Source organism: Danio rerio, chromosome 18 (genome assembly GCF_049306965.1).
Source record: "Danio rerio strain Tuebingen ecotype United States chromosome 18, GRCz12tu, whole genome shotgun sequence".
Classification (NCBI taxonomy): Eukaryota; Metazoa; Chordata; class Actinopteri; order Cypriniformes; family Danionidae; genus Danio; species Danio rerio.
Window position 1 is genome coordinate 39172501 of NC_133193.1, and position 21916 is coordinate 39194416.

The 21916-nt window shown below is 36.4% G+C and overlaps 2 protein-coding genes across 8 annotated transcripts in view; one reads left to right on the forward strand and one right to left on the reverse strand.

The window, feature by feature from the left end:
- b3gat1a (beta-1,3-glucuronyltransferase 1 (glucuronosyltransferase P) a) overlaps positions 1 to 21053 on the reverse strand; it is a 174069-nt gene extending 153016 nt beyond the window's left edge. For all 5 annotated transcript variants that reach the window (XM_005173647.5, XM_073929092.1, XM_068214765.2 and 2 more), the window contains exon 1: positions 20613 to 21053. The gene's annotated coding sequence lies outside the window, so the exon portion shown is untranslated. The remainder of the gene's footprint in view (positions 1 to 20612) is intronic.
- LOC141378753 (uncharacterized) overlaps positions 1 to 21916 on the forward strand; it is a 246050-nt gene that overhangs the window by 86609 nt on the left and 137525 nt on the right. The window lies entirely within an intron of this gene.

A 21916-nucleotide genomic window follows, 5' to 3' on the forward strand; every position in this document is an offset into this window, starting at 1 on the left:
GACTGTAATAACCTGAACAGTCTATCCTGAGATGAAGCCATTTGTACATTTATTGATTCTTCATTGAATTAAATCCACAATTTCATACTACACACTGTCTGGCATGGTAAATAAGAACTAATTTCAGTCATATTGCTGTTCTGGATCCTTAAGAATTCCCTTGATTCATTTCAATCAGGACAAATTGAGCTACATTGTCATTCTGGTACATGTGTGGACGTAATAAAAATGAAATGCTGCATCACAGGGTTACAAAGCTGAAAATAAAAATGAACACAACAATGGGCGTAAGAGCAATTTTTTTAAAACCTAGAGAAAGCTAACGTACTGAAGTAGTAATCTAACCACACATAAACAAATAATAGTTGACTATAAGCCTCTCTGACACATGCAGACCTTTCCAGAAAATTACCAGCAGTTTTCTGGAAAGGTCTGTATGTGTGAACAGGTTGTTTTCGAAAATACTGGTAAAATTGTTCTGGCAATTTTCCGGAAAGAGAAGTTGTGACATTACCGGTAATTTTCCAGAATGCTGCTCTGTGTGAACACAGAAGCAAAATTGCTGGAAGAAGCGCGTTTAGAACGTGCAATGTCTACTACAGCCAATCAGAACATTCAGACGCATTCACATCTGCGCTGTTTATCAAAATAAAAGCCTTTGAATATTTTTCCAGACACATTTAGCTGCTAGATGTTAGTCAGATAATGTTTCTATGTTTCTTCTTAATGCCAACTTTGGAAAAATTATCGATTAAATGCTTATGATAAATCGCTGTTTGTTTACTTTCAAGCTCTGCTTTAGTTGCTTGACTCATATTGAATTAAAAGGACTGGGTGTGTTTATAACACCCCAATATGACTGTCTATTCACTATACCTACACAAATGTCTGTCCAAACCACTTGAAAAGTAGATTTTTCACCATAGGTGCCCTTTAAGTACTTCAAATCATTGTGGCATAAGTGGAAAACTCATTGTTACCCATACATGTGCAATTTAAGACATAAGGTTTTGTGCTTCAGAGTCACATACAGAGTGAAGAGTGTTTGATTAATTGCAATTGTTTCGATGATTCTTACAATGACTCATCTGATTATGAATGCCAACATGTCTTTTCATCCTCTGCATTACTGAAAAACAGACTTTTTTATAGCTCCTTCCCACCCTAACCACGAGAAAACACCATTACCTTCTTAATCCAAAATCCGAGCTACCGTTTGACTCTCAGTCCTGCAGTAGTCTCAAATGAGTCATGCTTCCTGTCTCAGCCTACCATCCAGTCCTGATTATCCTTTTAAAGTGCCCCTATTGAAGACAGGGAAGTTTAATTGGCTATGCAAATAGTTGGCACACCAGACTCATTACCTACGAGGAACGCAGTAGGCTCACGATGGGAGGATGACTAAGAAACAAATTGGCATTTTCAAGCCTCACAAGCTTTTCTCCCTAAATACAAAGGCTCTAGATAGACTGTGGAGGGAGAAAAAAAAAATCAGCCATTCTTTTTGTTGCTAGAAGAAGTGCTAGCTCCTTGTTTTGTAATTCCCTCTAGTCGGAGTCGGGTTTTGTAGCTCATTTATAGTGACTGCAGTGGTGTAAAAAGCATAGAAGCAGCACGGGGTGTGCAGGGTATCCCCATGCTAACTTTAACGCTCTCTGTCTTTAACACCAAACATTAGCATGTCAATAACAGCACAGTATGCTCCAGAAGACATAGGGGGATTGGTTTAGTACAGCACGAGGCTGTCGATAAACCAGCCGCTTTTACCTCAGAATTCCCACTGACATGTTTTCATCCTAGACAAATCGATTGGTTTTGTGTTGATCTCATTTAGCATTTATGGAACAATTGAACAGCATTAATCCTGCACACCCCTCGTCATTAAACCACATGGAGCCTTTCAGTCAACATGTTCCGTCAAATAATTTTGTAAGTCCATCCAGTGGTCTTGGCAAATGTTGTCCAAACCATAAATCCAACAGAGCAGCACGTTCACATGCAGTCAAAGGATTATTTTGTGGTTGGATGAAAAAAAAAAAAAAGTTTGTTCTGGCTGTGGATGGTGTTCAGATCCCTTCTCTCGACCAGCAATGTAGGTGCTCACTTCTCAGGAGAAAAATTACCACCAGCTGCTCAATCCTCCTTTGTAAACATCATTTGTGCAACTGATGGACCTTAATGAGATTTCTCCGACATTCATTAAGCTGCAATAGCCATTTCAAGAGCACATGTGCCCTGCATCTCACAACTGAGAGAGTGGACACCAGACACCAGGAAATTTCAGATAAAATCATCCCAGGCTCATTCTAACGTAGGCTATATACATTTCTGGAGAGCGGCAAATACATCCCAGGAGTTACGTTTTTCGCAGTTTTTGTTTTCACGTAAAACCACCAGAGGCCTCTGACGACTGACTGTTGACTGACTGAATGACTGGCTGACCGATCGACTGTCCCACCCTCCCCCTTTCCTAAACCCAACCACTAGTGTTTTCAAAAGCACAGATTGACGTGCCCACCCACTTTCCTAAACCCATCCACTAGTGTTTTCAAAAGCACAGATTGACGTGCCCACCCACTTTCCTAAACCTAATTGCAGTTTTAAAAAGCAATCCAGAAAAAGAAAAGCCCTCACTTGATTTTTGCCACATTCTCACCCTGTTATTTACTTGTTATTTTATTTTTTTGCTTCTGTTTTTGTCTTACCTGCTTTCTGGAACTGTTGTTTGCCTGACTTGAACCCATCTTGGCAACTCCTCTCTGCATCTCTAATGGCGAGCTAACTGGACAAACTGGTAGAAGTGGGAAAGCTGTCCATACGGAGGTAAGCGGTCAGCTGGTAAGCGTGAAAAGGGACAGCATCATACCGCCATGTAGCGTTCGTTTTTAAGGACAAAATGCAGCCATATGTACTTCTGGCTACATAATATGCAATCTTCAGAACTCTATATAGGGCTACGTTTTCAGAATGAGCCTATGTTGGTTGAAAGAGGCCAAGTAGACAAATAAAATAAAATCTAAATTAGAAAGTGTGAATTTGCTTCTTAATTTGTGGCCTAAAAATCAATAGTCATCTGTAGAGATGTTGCTCTGAAGCTGAAGTTCTGTTTTATTGGCCAAAGTTTACCCTGTGCAACAATAGAAGACGTTTTCTGGATTATTTAGTTTAGTCTGTATTAAATATAGAATTTATGAAACTGCTGCCACCCTATCGTCTTTTTTTTCTGACATTACTAAGCATAGTAGCTTGCTATGCTTTCCAGGTCAGTCAATATTTTGGTGGAGGCTCCTTTTACATTGTGACACTGTAAAAATGTTCTATTTTGGCAAATTGGTTGTCTGATTTGCTAGTTCTATTTGTATGTTTTCAAAAAATTTACTTACAGTAAGTCAGGGCTGTGCGATTTGGGGAATAGAATATCTAATAGAATATCTAATTGTGATTATTGTTTATTTTTTGGACAGATATTGCGATTTGTGATTTGATTTACAATTTAATTTTGTAGTCAATCTCCAGCTCAATGGGGTAAATGCCGAAGCATGCTAATAGGACTTTTAATTTGTTAATTAGTTAAGCGCTTTAATTAGTTAAGCACTTCCGGTGAACTGTTTGCCATTGCAAAAATGCGATAAAGATCTGTTTTCTTTCAAATTTAGCGATTTCCACTGGCTGAGTGATATCCAATATAAAGTGGGTCTCAGATTGTACAAGAAGCACTGCATTAAATTACATTTTCCCCTGCCATGTCTTAAAAATAAGAGCATTTATTTTACCCCAATATTCAAAGGAGCTTCTATGCTAGCCTGCCGATTCTAACGGACGAGTGCGTGTAAACGGCTTTTTGTCTCGATTTACGCTTGAGCAACTAAATGAATGCCAGAGTCTATTTAACTGATTGTATTTTAACTACATTACAACATCAATGCTGTAAAAGGTATTGTTTAAAATGGGAAAAAAAACTAACAATGACAGGTAACCGGAAGTTTGTCAGTTTATCACAGCACTAGCTCGGCATATACCCAATAATCTGTAAGCCGTGGCAACAATTCTGCAACAGTTTTTAAAAATGACCTGTTTTTGTTTGGTGCCTGTAATTTTAAAACCAAAATATTCTTATAGTACACATGCTGTTTTTCTTTGATATTAACTCTATTATCTTAATATCTTAATGTCTATTAATTGCTTCTGAAGCAGCAGATGCCATAATCCGACTTGTCAGAGATTTCCTGTTTGCTTTCATTTTTTTATTGTGGGCGTAGTTCGATCGCACAATGCTAATTGGGCAGAACGAATGTGTGCTCACTCAATTGGCTAGTAGGACTCACACAGCCAGCAGTCACACATTTTCTCTAGGTGTGGGAAATTAAACAATATATATACATTTCATGTTGCAGTCTCTTGCGATTAAACTAATCGCAAAGTTTCAAATTGCGATTTGATTTCAATTAATCACACAGCCCTAGATACAAAAAAATGTACTAAGCCTAATAAGTTTTAAATTTATGAAAGACATATAAATGAGGATAGTTTCAACCAGTTTTTAATGTTATAATCAACCGAAGGCACGCTATCAATGAGAGGTCTCCATATCTAGTTATCAACCTGTAGATTTCCAAAATAGGCCCATTGGAAATATGTGCTTCCACCTCTATTTTTGTGAAACTGCAAAAACACGATGCAGTTTTTAGGTAAAATGAATGCTTCAAGGCAGTATAATGTAACATTTACAGGAGCATATAATCAATAAATGAAAAATTCTTTTGTGAAGATATTTGCACAACACTAAATAAATACTATAAAACAACTTAACATTGTTTCTGTGATGAAATAGTCACTTAGTAATCATAAGTGTGTCTGTTTCATAAAGTCTTTGTTCACAAAACAACAAAATCATTGAATGGTGCATCTAGTCAAAAATCACACTTAAAATCCTGAAGTGTGTGGTCAACCTTATGTTTTTATGAGTCCTTATAAATTGGTACCTACAATTGGTCATAACATAAATACATTTTAACAGGCTTTGTAGGAAAAAAAAAATCCTATTGTTTATTTTAAAATAAAAATAACTGTTACAATATATGAATTGCAGCCCTGATTTGAAATCAGTTTTCTCTTGTTCAACGTGGAGAACTTGTGGGAACAACTAGAACACAAACAAAATCTAATTGGGGGACTTTTTTCAACCTCATGAGAAACTCCTAATCGCACAGCTTCCTATTTAAATGAATGTATTTCACCCACAAAACTTTTGCTTCTTAAAAGGCAAAAAGTTCTACTTGCAAAACGTTTATCATAGTCTGCTTCTTATTTCAAAAGATCTGCTGGGCAAGCCAAAGCAGAGCTACTATATCTACTGTGCAATTACACAAAATATCTGACTGCAGAATGCTGCTACTAACCAATCAGGATGAAATATTTCAGAGAACCATGTAATAAACACACATACTCTCTCAGGGCAGTGTTTGAATTAGCAAGCCAAAGCAGAAAATAGTCCTCTGAGAATAAATCTTTGTAGGATATTAAATTGCCGTTTGAAAGGTAAATGAAAGTGGCCAGTGGCATGTCTCCCAGTTTCAGAGATTCACTGTTCTTTCAGAGTCAAAAGCTGGCGAGTTTGGCTCAGATCTGCTCAAAGTGTGAGCTCCTGCAAGCTCAGTAGCTCATAATGGTGTCTGCACACATCACTAATGTTGTAAATTCCACAATGGTGACCGTGATGCGTAACCTATTATAATGGATCTGCATAATATTCATTTTTCTACATTTCAACAGGCTTACTAGCCTAGTACCATTGTTCATATTGAATTACATTCAGTTTCACTTTAGTTTTTTTTTTACCTTTGAGAATTACAGTTTTATTAAAAACAGCCTTGTGCTGAATCTGTGCTGTAGTAAAATTTCCAAATATAGTAATTAAAAATACTTGCCTGTAGCAATACTTATGCTAAATATTCTGTTTTGCTTATTTTGCAACATTAACTAATACCTTAAATCAAACATTAAACATGCTGCCTATAGGCAGAATAGGCAATTGCCTAGGGCCTCGGGTTTGAAGGCGAGCAGCAAAATACTGTAATCATCGTCTATTACATATTCTGTCATTCATTCATTCATTCATTCATTTTCCTTCAGCTTAGTCCCTTTATTCATCAGGGTTTGCCATAGCAGAATGAACCGTCAACTTATCCAGCATATGTTTTAAGCAGCGGATTCCCTTGCAGCTGCAACCCAGTACTGTGAAACATCCATATACACACATTCACAAACGTACACTACGGCCAATTTAGTTTATTCAATTCAACTATTTTGCATGTGTTTGGACTGTTTGGGAAAACAGAGCACCTGGAGGAAACCCACGCCAACATGGAAAGAATATGCTAACTCCACACAGAAATGCCAACTGACCCAGCCGGAACTCGAACCAGGGACCTTCTTGCTGTGAGGCGACAGTGCTAACCACCTTCATTCACTTTTAGTGAAACCAATTAATGTCACTGTGGTTAAGCTGGTCCCACTATCTTTAGTAGATAGGCTATGGTATGATCAAAGTGATTGACTGTAATGTAGACTGTTATAATAATTATAATATTTTTTTAGGAGTTTTTAACCTTTATTTTATACAATGGTGGAATGTAAAGCATTGGGAAGAAAGATAGGGGAAGGATCGCAATAAGACCTCAAGCCTTTGGACCTCAGTGATTTGTGTCGACACACTAACCACATGGCTATTGGCACAGACAATAGCTGCGTCTCAAATGACACACTATGCACTCATCCACTATGCACTTCTACACTTACACACTCAACAGCATAGTATATGCATGTAGTGTTGTCCTAAATGGCACACTAATGTTTTTTGTTATTTTTTTATTTTTTACCAAGCAGAAATTCAAACAGTTTCCCTGATGATGTTTGACGGTTGTCAAATCAGTGAATTAAATGACCAAACTATCAAATATTACCTGCCATGAGTATGACTGCATTCATTTTAGGGAGGAGCTATAATCACTCTCGTAGGAGAATTTTGCTTTCACAATCCAAAATAAATAAAGTTATCCAACATGTGCGCCCGATTCCTCTGCCCCTTCCGTTATGTAAGCAAAACTGAGTGCGTGAAGCATTACACACTTAATTTTAGCGACTGAATGAGTGCATCATCTGGCTAATTAAAGTGCTCTTATTATTTTTAGAGCTTTCAGTGTGTACGCACTACTTACACTATTTATGCTACAAAATGGCGTAGAATAGTGCATAAGTATATCGCTTTGGGACGCAGCTAATGTAATGTTTTGAAAAAAAGAAAACTAGCCAGGTGTTGGTCAGTTGACTTTTAATGGTGTATCATTTGCGAGTTTTAGCCTGTTCACAATAATAAAGACTTGAATTTCAAATTGACTAAATATTTTTACATTGCTAAATGTAATGCATTACATTTACATTGCACTATTTTCTATGAGAATAACAATGTGACCGAGAGAGCTAAACATACTGCAATTTAAAAAAGCACAAGCAATTATAAAAACACCAGCAAATTAAGAAAAGATATTCATCTATTTGACAGCACACCGACTGCAAATACTCAAAACCCATACAGCACGCAAAAACGTGCTGCGTGTTCACTCAACGCAAACAAAATACGAAAATTAGCTGCATTTTCTCACAACACTTTGAAATAGAACGGAACACAATGAAAATGTTTTAAGGGGACCCTAAAATGTTTGTGCCATGACTAGTGCTAAGTGAAATAGGTGATCTTTGGAAGGTGAGTTTTTTTAATTTTTAATTTTAACATCCTGATTCCCTTGACTTTTATTAGCCTAAATAACCATAATCTATCACGTTTTCTTAATTTGTTTGCGCTGTGAGGATTTGCAACACGTGAGCTGTCAAACTGATGATCATTTCTTAATTGACTGTTGTTGTTTTTTTTTTTTTTTCTGTTAATGCACGTGTTTTCTTAAATTGCAGCACATTAAACTCTCAGCCATCGTTGTAGAATAGGTTTTTTTGTTTTTTTCAAAACTGCAAGCATGTCTATGTTTTCCACATATTGGCATCAGAGACACATAATATATATTTTGTTGCTCACAGTGAAAACAACTGGAACTGACAAAACCCTGCATAAATAATGAAATAAAGTAGTATCAAAATGGCAGACTCATCTGGGTCAGTTGGCGTTTCTGTGTGGAGTTTGCATGTTCTCCCTGCGTTCACGTGGGTTTCCTCCATGTGCTCCGGTTTCCCCAACACAATCTCATGGCAATTCATAACTTTTTGATTTAGTGGCTAATTCGTATAATTTAATTCATACAATTTAGTACAATTTGCTCATCACCCAATGATGGTTGGGGTTAGGGGTGGGGTTAGGTGCCACCCCTCCTTTTTAAAATCGTACATTTTCATATGACTTAACTCATACGAATCAGCCTCTAAACTGACAAAACGTAAAATACTTACGTTTCCTCATGGAATCAGGCTGTTTTCCCCCAGAGCCCAAAGAAAGTAGTTGGATTCAAGATGTGACCACACAAAACTCCACTCAAGCATAGCTCTTTTTTTTTAAGCATACAGTTGAATTCAGAATTATTAGCCCCCCATAATTATTACCCCTCCCCCATATTTCCCCCCCTAATTTCTGTTTAACATAGAGAATGTTTTTTAAACATCATAGTTTTAATAAATCATTTCTAATAACTAGTTTATTTTATCTTTGCCATGATGACAGTACATAATATTTTAATCGATATTTTTCAAGACACTTCTATACAGCTTAAAGTGACATTTAAAAGCTTAACTGGGTTAATTTTGTTAAATTAGGCAGGTTAGAGCAAGTTATTGTATGTTGTTGTTTTGTTCTGTAAACTATCAAAAATATGTATTATAGGAGCTAATAATATTTAATTCAAAAAGGTTTTTTAAAAAAAAAATTAAAACAGCTTTTTATCAAGCGAAAATAAAACAAACAAGATATTCTCCAGAAGAAAAAATATTATCAGACATACTGTGAAAATTCCCTTGCTCTGTTAAACATCATTTAGGAAATATTTTAAAAAGAAAATAAATTAAAGGGGGGCTAATAATTCTGACTTCAACTGTAAATATTTAATGCTGAAAAAAATTGCGGCACTTTTATCAAGATATAAGAAAATGCATGCGGCTGAGCACACAGTATTCATTTGAAAACATATATCAAATAAAAATAAATTTGTTTGGATGAAAGCTAAGCAAACCTAGATAAAATTTATTTTTATTTTTGTTTTATTTTATTTATTTATTTTTTTTTGTGCAGACAAAAAAAGAAAAAAAAAGAATCAAGAGAACTGAACTATTAATTAATGATCCACAGGTGTAATAATCATTTGTGTCAAAAGGTTATTGTGCTACTACTGTGCTCTGCTGTTTTATTATAGCTGAGAGAACATTTTTGGTATTAAAACATATTCCCAATGACCTTTGATTGAAAATATCACAGTGAACACATCGGATCATTCAGCGAACACAGCTAAAATTAACCTGCATTAAAAAGAAATTCACCCATGAGCTCAAACGATAACCGACTTCCTACATCAGAGTGAAAGAGCACAGTCTAATTCAAGCCTGAGAGGTTGAACAAATCCATTTTATAACTGTTAATTAAAGCTCAAAACAAGAGTGTAGTGTCCTCTTATTGATGAAGCAATGTTGAATATCTTGCTAAACTGTTAACATACAGTACTAAATACAATCTAGTTTCATCAGCATATCTGTCAGATACATGCAAGGTCTGTTACAGGTCACAGTCCTGCTCAGCAAAAACAAAGCGCAGAGGCAGCTGAAAACAGCACAGTGTCGCATTAGACAATGCCCAGCATGTTTTTTTTAGGCGCTGATGCGATCTGTAATGTTCTGCCTAGATTATAACACGAAAAGATGAGCGATATTAATTTATAACAGCATGCTCGACAACACACAACAGCTTTAAAGAGGCTATCTGTAACTACTTTAGCTATAGCGGGTCATTAGAGGAACGACTACAACAAGCAACCCGATGACAAACACAAACCTCTTTCTGCAGTTCAAGTGGTGTCGCTGCACAGTTATAAATGCTGTTTTTAAATGGAGAATTCGTGGCTTTGTTCTATTTTCAATTTCACAGAGATGAGATAATACGACAAATGCTGATTAGCAAGCATTACTGATGCCACTCGTAATGCCACGGTTAGTCAAATGAATGCAAATGTCATGAATAATATTGTTTTAAATTAGTATTAAGTCAATTATATTGTGAAATGGTAATGAGTCAAATCTTTTAATCGGAAAATGTTTTAATCAGTTGAAATATTTAGTGACTATTATGTTATTAACATTAAAAATTAGACATGCGCTCAGTTATTCCAAGAGGCCAAAAAAATGGAATGTGACAAACAGCAGTGTGTTAAATTCTTGCATTCGTGTTTAATTCTTGCATTCTTAAATTCTTTGCACATTCACATAATACAATTGCTTTGGGAGCTGACTTGTCAAATCGAAGTTTGTAACAGAATAAAAAGACCTGATTATTTTTATTTTTTTATTTTAATATAATTTTTTATTTTATTTTTTGGCATACCACTGTCTATATGTATTCTAAATTCCACTATTTTCTGTGAGAATAGGGTTTCAATGACCATAAAAGGCAAGCAGGTCTATTTTTCCTGAATATGGCATTGGAGAAACATCATCCAGTTGAAGTCAGAATTATTAGCCCCACTTTGAATTTTTTTCTTTTTTCAATATTTCCCAAATCATGTTTAACAGGGCAAGGAAATTTTCAAAGTATTTCTGATAATATTTTTTTCTTCTGGAGAAAGTCTTATTTGTTTCATTTTGACTAGATTAAAAGCAGTTATTATTTTTTAAACGCCATTTTAAAGACAACATTGTTAGCCCCTTTAAGTTTTTTTTTTTTTTTTTTTTTTAATAGTCAGCGAAACAAACCATCATATATATACCTTGCCTAATTACTCTAACCTGCCTAGTTAACCTAATTAACCTAATTAATATGTTAAATGTCACTTTAGGCTGTATAGAAGTGTCTTGAAAAAATATCTAGTATAAAATTATGAACTGTCATCATGGCACAGATAAAAGAAATCAGTTATTAGAAATGAGTTATAAAAACTCTTATGTTTAGAAATGTGTTGAAAAAAAAATGTTCTCTGCATTAAACAGAAATTGGGGAAAAAAATAAACAGGGAGGCTAATAATTCAGGGGGAGGGGGCTAATAATTCTGACTTCAACTGTATATTTTGTTGATCACATTAAAATGACTGGAACTTACAAAACTCTGCATAAACATTAAGATAAATTAATATGTAAATATTGATTTATAAATGTATAAAAATGCAATGTTATAAGGTTTCTAGACAAGAAAAATAAATGAATGAATGAATGAATGCATAAATAAACGTATAAATAAATGAATGAATAAATGAATGAATGAATTACTGAACGAAAGAATGAATGAATGGATAAATGAATAGAACACAGTTAAATTAATGAAACTGTTTTGAATAATATTCTTTTAAATGAAAACTAAAGGCTGATTTATACTTCTGCATCAAGCGTATGTGTATGGTTCGATCTTCGCTTGGTCACATAGCCCTCGCCGTGGCTGACACCGATGCTGACGCAAACCTTTCAAAAAAAAGAGCAAGCTATGAGATTGGTCAACTTGGTAGCTGCAGGGTTCATGCGGTCATGGAAAACCTAGAAAAGTAATGGAATTTTGACATAAGTTTTGGAAAACAGAAAAACCCAAAATGTTCTGGAAACATCATGGAAAACAGATATCTGTATACTTTAATATAGGTTAGTTGTCTTAACCTTTTTCTGTCCTTATCCAAATAAATACTCTTACAATACTAGTACAGTGTAAGCATTGTCTAAATAAATTTTACATAGATGTAAATATAAATTGCTCTAGATGGAAACTTTAGTTTTGTGTTTACCTTAAGATTAAAGTTGTTGCTCATTCAGAGGTGGGAACCTGTGGACGTGCAAGTTTTAGCTACAGTACTTGTACATTCAGAATAGGACTGTCACAATATGTTTTTTTTTTTTTTTTGTACGATATATAGCACCAGAATATATTGCGATAAACAAGATTATTGTCATTTTAAGAACATTTTATGCCACTCATTATATAATGCCAGAATGACAATATAATATTGTCACAATGCAAGAACACTCTTTCAAAGAACACATCATATTTTATTCTTAACAAAATTCAATTTTACTATAGTCATTTTGACTGTTTAATAATTAGGCATTGAAATCAGAATGTGAAAACACATAGCCTAAATAAATAATAATAAATTTTAACAAAATAGTGCAAGGTAAAAAGGTAACAGGGGCTTCAATATCTGCTACCAGATATATTTTCTGTCGTCAGACACCCACATGAGAATATACTAGTAATTTATAGTAAATACTATAATGTTTTTTTAACAATACTGACACTGAAACCTTCAATAGAATAAGAGATGTTGCTAAAATGTTGGTAGAATTGTTCTTTATGTACGGGCGATATATATTTCTTCACTAAAAATGATTGAGGTCATGTTCATGTATTATGCGATAAGTTTATTTATATTGATTATTGCTACAGGCCTCATTTAGAAAAAACAAAACACCTGTGGAGAAACTCGATACAGAGGAACATAACATAACCTACTGCCAGCTAGCGTTTTAGAAGTCTTATTGCAGAGCAATACAAATAGCACGCAGAAGTATATATGCACAACTACATGCAATGCATGCACTGTGGGTCACAGCGATTGTTTGAAGCAGAAGTATAAACCAGCATTTAGTCAGTTATATCTCAAAATGGTAATGAGTAATTATTTTATTCTGGAAATATTTTAACCAGTTGTAATATTTAGTGACTATAATATTAATAATAATATATAATAATATAATTAATAATATTGTGACAAACAACAATGTGTCTTTATTTGCGCTTTAAGCAGAACTGAATTCCCCATATGGCAGCTAAATCATTAAGGCCAGACGCTCTGCTGTGTCAATCCTGTTTCATAGCATAAGAAGGACATGATTGCAGACTCAAATTAAACATGAATGCACATGGTGTCCAGAGGTGAAACGGTCATGGTCACTATACAGTGAATCTATAGGATTATAAAACGTGATTGGTCTCAGATATTTCACAGCAGCTGCTGGCAGACGGAAGGGCACAGGTGGGGACGGGGCTCGGTGTCAGGCCTGCTGTTCCAGAGGACAGACATGGAGGACAGATACTTAGCAGAATTAGATTCACTAAATGGAGACTTTATTGTTTTTAAAGGTCATTTGCTTATTATCCCCTCATGGCTACCGGTGCTCCTTTTGCATTCTCATCAAGAACGCTGTAAAGTACACAGTGACTATAGATTTTCAGGAAAGTGACAATAGATAGGATTTGTACTCAGAACGTACAGTTCACTCTGGGATTGAGAAATTCTTTCTTTTTTTTGTGCTATCCATTATTTCAAAGTTCAAATTGACATGCTTTTAGAGTGTCTGTTCCAATCCACTGCATTCTGCCTCGCCGTTTTTGAAAGCAAGAACGTGACCTGTATGAATGACCCCAGCTAATTTTACCTGTTCTTGGTAAACAAGGTTTTGTGAACTATTTTCCAGCTGACTGGATATATGTTTCATGTTTGTCATTTTGCACCCTGGTGTGCATGGACTTCCATTAGGTGTCAAAAATAGAATATCTGTTTAAAAAATATGTTTAGCCTTTTCTCATACGGTAGGTTTATATATTTTGGACTGTTTTTTGAGCAATCATGTTCATTATAATGTCAAAGGAATGTATTTAAATCATTCAATCATTCCTTTTCTTTTCGGCTTAGTCCCTTTATTAATGTGGGGTTGCCACAGTGGAATGAACTGCCAACTTATCCAGCACATGTTTTACGCAGCGGATGCCCTTCCAGTCGCAACCCATCTCTGGGAAACATCCATACACACTCATTCACACTCATACACTACAGACAATTTAGCCTACCCAATTTACCTATACCGCATGTCTTTGGACTTGTGGGGGAAACCGGAGCACCCGGAGGAAACCCACGCGAATGCAGGGAGAACATGCAAACTCCACACAGAAACGCCAACAGACCCAGATGAGGCTCGAACCAGCGACCTTCTTGCTGTGAGGCGACAGCACTGCCTACTACGCCACTGCGTCACCTGTATTTAAATCACTAAAATGTAATAGTGTTGTTGTAAATGAAAGGGTTAGTTTTGCCCTAAATAAAAATAATGTTATTAATTACACACATTTATGTCGTTTTAATCCTGAGACCTTTGTTCAACTTCAGAACACAAATTAAAATGTTTTAGATGAAAGCTGAGTGCTCTCTAACGCTCCATAGATATCAATGGTTTAGTGGTTGAACTCTCCAAGAACAAGAACAGCGTTCGCCAGTGACTATGTTTACATGGACATCAGTAATCAAATAAATTGCTTTAATCTAATTAAGAGAATAATAAGACTAAGGTGTTTACATGAGTTGCTTTTTGAGTGTTACTTTGTTAACACATGTTATAGCACATAATTCGATTAACATCATTGTGCCACCACGCTATCCGCATTTCTTCCGGAGTTTCATGTTATTTCGGGTGTTTTAATTTTTAATTTGTCGACTTTAACTGCAGTTTGGTACTTTCACTTTCATTCACGAACATTTCATGTGCGCCCTCCGTGACAAACAAGATATTGGATGCAACTATGAACTGCTGGAAGAGTTTTAATGAAAGTTCATACCCCATGCTAAATAGAAGAAAAAAACTCTCATTTCACGATACAGGTCTGTGGTCTGCACTGACTGGGTAGGTGCAGAGAGTGTCAAACAGCTGCGCGTGTGCATGCATTTATTATACGTGTGTGCGTATATTTGCACACATTTTCATAAGTCAATAAATAGACTGATGATGGGCTCAAAAACTTGTGGATATCTGCAGAGTTTTCTGTGTGGGCCTATACCCGTCGTTAAAAAAAGGTGAGCCATAAAGTATGAATGGATGAAGATGTTTTGGCACATGGAGAGTGGGCGTCCACGTGACACCCCCGCTGAGGAAATAGCCTGGCATCCTTGAATTAGCTTCTTAGCTTTTCTGCTACTACGAGCTGAGCTCTTTTGGGGGTAACAGCTGTTGTCCCTGGGGGTGTTATGCTTCTGTAATGGGAGTGTGTTTGTGTGTGTGTGTGTGTGTCTATGTAGCTCGACTAAAGTGGGCCAGAGATGGCAGCCAAACACAAGCTCAAAGCCCCCCGGTGCCGAATTTAAGAAGGCAGAATAACAGCCCAGCCTGAGGCCTGGCAATCTGTTTTCCTGCCTTTCTCCTCTCTTCCTCTTTTCCTATTCTGTTTCTCAGCTGTTCATTAGCTGTCCATTGAGAGAGAGAGCTATGGGTGTTAGCGCTATACTCCGGGCACTGCTTGCTGGTAAAGAGCTGATCTGACCATAGCGATGTGTAACTCTCTGTGGCGGCGTCGGGATGAATGAATAATGCAGCCATGGTAGCGTCACTCAGGGAACAATTGCGCTGGTTAATATTCATGGCATGGAGATTCAGATGGCGTTGTGAATCGCTTTACAGTCTTTCGAGAGCTTAAACTCCCCCAGCAAACTAGCCTAGCCTGTGTGACACAAGCGAAAGCAGGTTTTCGTGTGGGTTTACAGTGGAAAATGGAACATAACACTTGCAGGTTGAATCAGATTGTTTGTCTGCAACATGAACAAATTATTCACATGTTAGCAAGAAAGACTGAGTGTGTGAACTGTGTGTGTGTGTGTGTGTGTGTGTGTGTGTGAGTGAAACAGGGAGAGGGAGGGGAGGAGTGCCCGCAGCCAGCAGCTCTGGCCTAGTGCGCTTTCAAATGCCAACGTCAGAACTGTTTTCAGCACAAACACTGTGAATTATTTTACCCACAGGACGTCGAAATAGTCTTGAAATCTGCTTAATGTTGAATTCCTTGCGACCGCGCTGATTTATCAGAGGAGTTGATGATGTTTTTGGCTTGTATTCTTTGCCCCTGTCCCTTTAGCATTCTCGAGCGCTCAATGATCACACGAGTTATAGTAAGTCATTCAGGGATTTTGTGGCTTTCTGGCCTGAATATGTAGCATGAATATTCTGTTTGTGAGTCTTTATTATTGTTGAGGGGGAAATACAAGGCACTAGTGCTGCGGTATGTGCTGACACCTCAGAGCAGAGTGCAGGCTAAAAAATCTCTGAGTGAGTATGAGAGCTCCCACGAGAGAGACAGCTAAGCTGCAAAGTTCACCAGGTAGCACAGCTTTTTATATGTAGTGTAATACTGCTATTTTTTTTATTATATGATAACATTTAAACAAAAGATGATCTGTTCGATTTAGCTTCATTATTTTAATTAACCCCTTCAGACCTGAATTATGTTCCAAATTTCAGAAAAATGGGATGTCATGTGATTTCCATTGTAATCGATGCAGGGTCTGAAGGGGTTAAACCTGTAACTAGATAAACAATGGCCTCAGTATGCGTTCTTGCGTCCTCGTGTTCATCATCAACCGCCAAAGTTCAATTCCAAAACTCAAGGCAGCAAGAATGGAGGTTGCGTAAAAGTTCTTGGATGTGTTTCTGATATCGAGGATGCATCGAGGCAGATTTTTCTGAAGTCCCTGAAGTCATTATGGCTAAATGAAGGTAGGGAAAACTCAGCGTTTTATATATATTTAATATTAAAGTTTAGAGATATAACTTATTTGTCTCAGGAGTTTCCCTAAATGAGATGGTGATAGTAAACATTATCATTTATAAAGGCATAAACACATTAAGGGTGTTTATTTGCTGAAATTCTTATTAGAATTACTTTATTTGTATTGTGCAAAGTATATTTGTAAGGTAACAATAAATCGTTGTATGAAAGCTGTAATGTTTAAGTAGTTTTCCATTAAAAGCGCGTAAGATCATGTGATCATCAGAAAGAATACAGCATCTCATTTACCAGAAGACATGTTCTCTGTTCTCACGGTCTCCCGAGTACGTTCTTTCGAGGTAACTGGTCTCCATTCGTTCTCAGTGTTCTTGTCATTTAGAAACAGCCTCTGTGTATCTTAATAGGCTTTATTTATTGGTGTTTTAACACTTGGTTTGATTAAATTGAAAATGTTGCGATTGCTCAGTGTCTTTCATTTTGTTTGAATAAAAGTGCACTCTAACATTCAAATCCTGGTGCCAAAACAAGTGAAACTCTCGATTCACTTTTATGTAGTTTGACTGAAATAGGAATTTATTACAGACTAACGATGTCTAAACAGAAAACAACCCAGAAATATCACATCACTGAATTAAAAAGGATGCTCAAGCAAAGCTGATTTTTGCTTGTCATAGCACAGTGTTACCCATAATAGATTTAGTCAGGCATCGGAAACATATTACCATGCAGAAGATCTTAGTTTGCTGCTCTTTTGACTCCTTCATACATTAATTAGCTCTTACCCACTGTTAAAAATACCATCACATATACATAAAATGAGCATCATTAGTGCAGCACACAGCGTTGTTTTGAAAGTTCTATTGTAAAATATGAAGCTTTATTAATAGTTTGTATCATTATGGTTAAAAAAACATACACTTTTAATGATAATTATACACACACACACACACACACACACACATATATATATATATATATATATATATATATATATATATATATATATATATATATATATATATTTTTTTTTTTTTTTTTTTTTCTTCTGGCGAAAGTCTTATTTGATTTATTTAGACTAGAATAAAAGCTGTTTTAAATTTTTAAGGTCTAAATTTTTAGTCCCTTTAAGCATTTTTTTTTTTTTGACTGTCTACAGTACAAACCGTCATTATACAATAACTTGCCTAATTACCCTAACCTGCGTAGTTAATCTAATTAACCAAGTTAGGTATTAAATGTCAATTTAAGCTGCATAGAAGTGTCATAGAAATATATACTGTTGAAGTCAGATTTATTATCTCTCCTTTTAATCATTATTATTATTTTTTTATATTTCCCAAATGATGTTTTACAGAACGAGGAAATTTTCACCGTATGTCTGATAATATTTTTCTTCTAGAGAAAGTCTTATTTGTTTTATTTAAGCTAGAATAAAAGCAGTTTTTAATTTTTTTAAAACCATTTTAAGGACACAATTATTAGCCCCTTTAAGCTATATATTTTTTCTAATAGTCTACAGAACAAACCATCGTTATACAATAACTTGCCTAATGACCCTAACCTGCCTAGTTAACTTAATTAACCTAGTTAAGCTTTTAAATGTCACTTCAGGCTGTATAGAAGTGTCTTGAAAATTTTCTAGTAAAATATTATTTACTGTCATCATGACAAAGATAAAATTAATAATTTATTAGAAATAAGTTAATAAAACTATTATGATTAGAAATGTGTTGAAGAAATTTTCTTTCCGTTAAACAGAAATATATAATTTTTTGTTCATTCCAGGCCAAACAAACTAGAATTTTGCATGATGTATTGGACAGACTATTGCTGAAATGAGTCTGATGAGAGGTGATGCATGAGACAGACCAAACAAACTAGCCCAACATCCGGCTGTCAGCATTAAGCTAGTGTTGTTCGGATTGAGTTATAAGAGAGATATAAACGACAATCAAAAAGCTTGTTTAATAGCATAAACCAGTGGTGATTCAGAATGATTTAGAATAATCATTGCAAAGTCAATAATTAGAGGTCTTTCCCTAATCTCATGTAGAACAGAACACCTGCTTTCAACGCCCAATCAATTCTCAATTTGATCAAATCAAGCCGTGCCCCATTTATTCCATAGAAAAATTTGTATCACTAGGGAACAGATCATATTAGGGAAGTGAAATGGATTGCAAATAGTGTTTCACACAGATTATGATGTTAATGACAATAAAAGACGGGAAATGATCACTCTTCAGTAAATATTTTGCTCCGATCTTTTGCAGCTCTTCATATTAGGATAAGATAAATGTAGGCATGGGGCGATAACCGTTTTTAAGGTATACCACGATTTGGAAAAGTCAAGGTTTTAAAACCACCAACATTTTCTGCTATACCGTTCCTACGGTATGTGTTAGTAGTTTTATTTATTTTTTTTTTTTTAGGACAACAGTATCTCCAGCAGAAAAGATATCCAAAGATGCCATTTAAAAGGTAAAGAAATCAGTGTTTTTAAAACTAATGAAGACAGCAGAAGTCCATGATTCATTTGAATTATTTAGCCTGACTGGTCCAAAATATGTTTCTCAAAAAAAATAAAAAATATTGTGTTCAGAGCTAAAAAAAACAACAAATTTTTTTCTGTTTTACCCAGACATTTAAAAAGAATATATTTTAGAGCAGTACCGTGGAACCGTGGTATTTTTTTATCCAAGGTTATCATACAGTCAGAATCTTATACCGGCCCATGCCTAGATATTCAACACATATAAATGACATTAAAGTTCTTTCCCTTGTTTTGTTATCACCTCACCATTGTTAACTGTTTGCCTCTTTGAGGCTACAACAGGCTGATTTGAGCTAAACTTTTCACTAAGAGTTGCCTAATCTGTCCCTTGACAAGGAACTCCATCCCAAGCACAGCTTCATAGAGATGCACTTTCTGATGACATCGCAACACATCTCTACTAATGGCTTCATAGTCCTGCCCTGGAGCGGCACCATCCCTGTTCTTACGTAATGATTTACATTTTTAGCTATGGTTGTTACGGCCTCAGCAGCTGGCAGAGTTGGGTTTTACACAATAAAAGAGACACCTAAATTTGTAAAGCTTTCTCCATCTAATTAGCATCACGCTTTCGCTAAGCACCCGGCCATGCATTGTTCTCGGGATTGTTTTTTTTTTTGGCATGAGGGGTTGTTTGGACACTGGGTCAGGTTGGGGGAGGGGCCCTAAAATAAGCTGTTAATGAGTGAACACTTATACTCAGGTGAAGATTAAGGCTAGGGGCTCTGCGTAGCCTTGGCAGTGAGCTGTCATTAGGCTTAACAGTTCTTGTTATGATACATGTGCTGTTATCTTCGCAGTGCAGATTTGAAATGAATATTAAATCGGAACTTATTTTAACTCAACTAAATACAAAATCAACTGGAGATGACCTTAGATTAAATATTCTATAATGGTAAGTTTCAGATATGTAAAACTACTACTACATTTTTAGTCTATGCTACATTATTGTCAATAGATTCAACTCAAGCAAAGCACATTCATGCTCTGCATTGACTATGTATACACAACTACCACTATACACAAACAGTTTTTTAAGGTTTGCAGCTAGTAAGTCTTTCTTGTCAAGACCATGATGCTCTTTGAGCTTTGCATAGATTACGAGTGATTCGTTTCTTCAGTGCTGCCTCAGGTCTCTGTCACAATCTCATCTTCGTGTACATCTAAGCATATACATGGCTTATTCTCCAGGGCTCATCCACACTGCCGTCTCTCAATCGTGAGAGAGAAACAGCAGTCTCAGCCTCTGTGCTTGTTTATCACCACAGAATTTGTGTACCTCTTTTTGCTGTGCTTTATCGCAGTTAGACAAAGAAGGTTTGTCTTACCTTACGTAGACGCAGCTATTTCCATCACATGCTGCTGCATGCTTCATTCATTAAAAAATCCCTCCATCTCTCACTCTTTGTCTTTGTCTTTGTGTGGCTCTCTTGATTTCTTTTCGTCCTCTTCTTTGTTTATGGTCAGAGCATCCCTGGATTTGTGCTGTGGCTTCTGAATCAAAGTGGAAACGCTGGCTGTAATTAGGAGCCTTGGGGACGAATCTGCCGGTAGATCTCCCCCGTTTTCCTTCCCCCCCTGTCAGACGCGCTCTCACTCAAGCCCACAATTCGAGAGAGAGGGACGTTGGCAAGACCCTGCAGTAATGGTGTGGTAATTTGCTTGGTGGTTGTTCTCTGTCTCTCCCCCTGATTTCTCCGTCTTCATTCAGCGTGGCGGTCGCGGCTCAGTCGAGCTGTCAGAACGCATGGAGACACATCTGTGAATGTGTTTATGTGGCTCTAACGTAGCCTCTTCGGCGAGGCAGAGACCCCCTCCTTGCTCAAGATGTGCTCACTAATGGCATGTACCATTATGGCTCAGAGCAGGGTGGGCTGTGAGGGAAGGAGGGGGAGAGAGAGAAAGCGTGAGGGGGCAAGTAGGGAAATAAAGAAGGTTGGTAGACTGATGAGTGGATGTTAGCAATTCTGTGCATGTGTGCATATACTCTTATAGATTGCTTCTTTTCATTGTATATTAGTCAAAACAGTGAATGTACTGCACTTTAATTTGTACATCTAGATTTAAAGAATGCTATAATGTCATTGATATCTGAATTGCAACACTGTAATACATGCAGTTTGATAGCACTATTTTAAGGTGTTCTTGTTACACTGTTCCATGTATTTAATATTGTGATTACAGTTAATTATGCATAATTATATACAACTAACCCTGGACATAACCCTCATCCTAACCTTAACCATGTAGTAAATGCATGTAGTTATTAGGAATGATGATCAGTAGTTAAATGGATAGTAACACTTACTGTTAAAAGAACACCTTAAAAATAAAGTGTAACCCTAATTTCACTCATCCTCATGTCATTCCAAACCTAGACAGTTGCAAAACACAAAATCATTTACAATGAGCACTGCCGCCTCACGGAAAGGAAGTCACTGGTTCTGGCCCCGGCAGTTGGCATTTCTGTGTGGAGTTTGCATCTTCTCCCTGTGTTCTGGCTGCTCCGGTTTCCCCCACAAGTCCAAAGACATGCGGTATTAGTGAATTGGGTCAGCTAAATTGTCCGTAGTGTGTGTGTGTGTATGTCCTGGTCCTCCAGGTTGGAGGTTGAGATTTGGGTTAACCACTC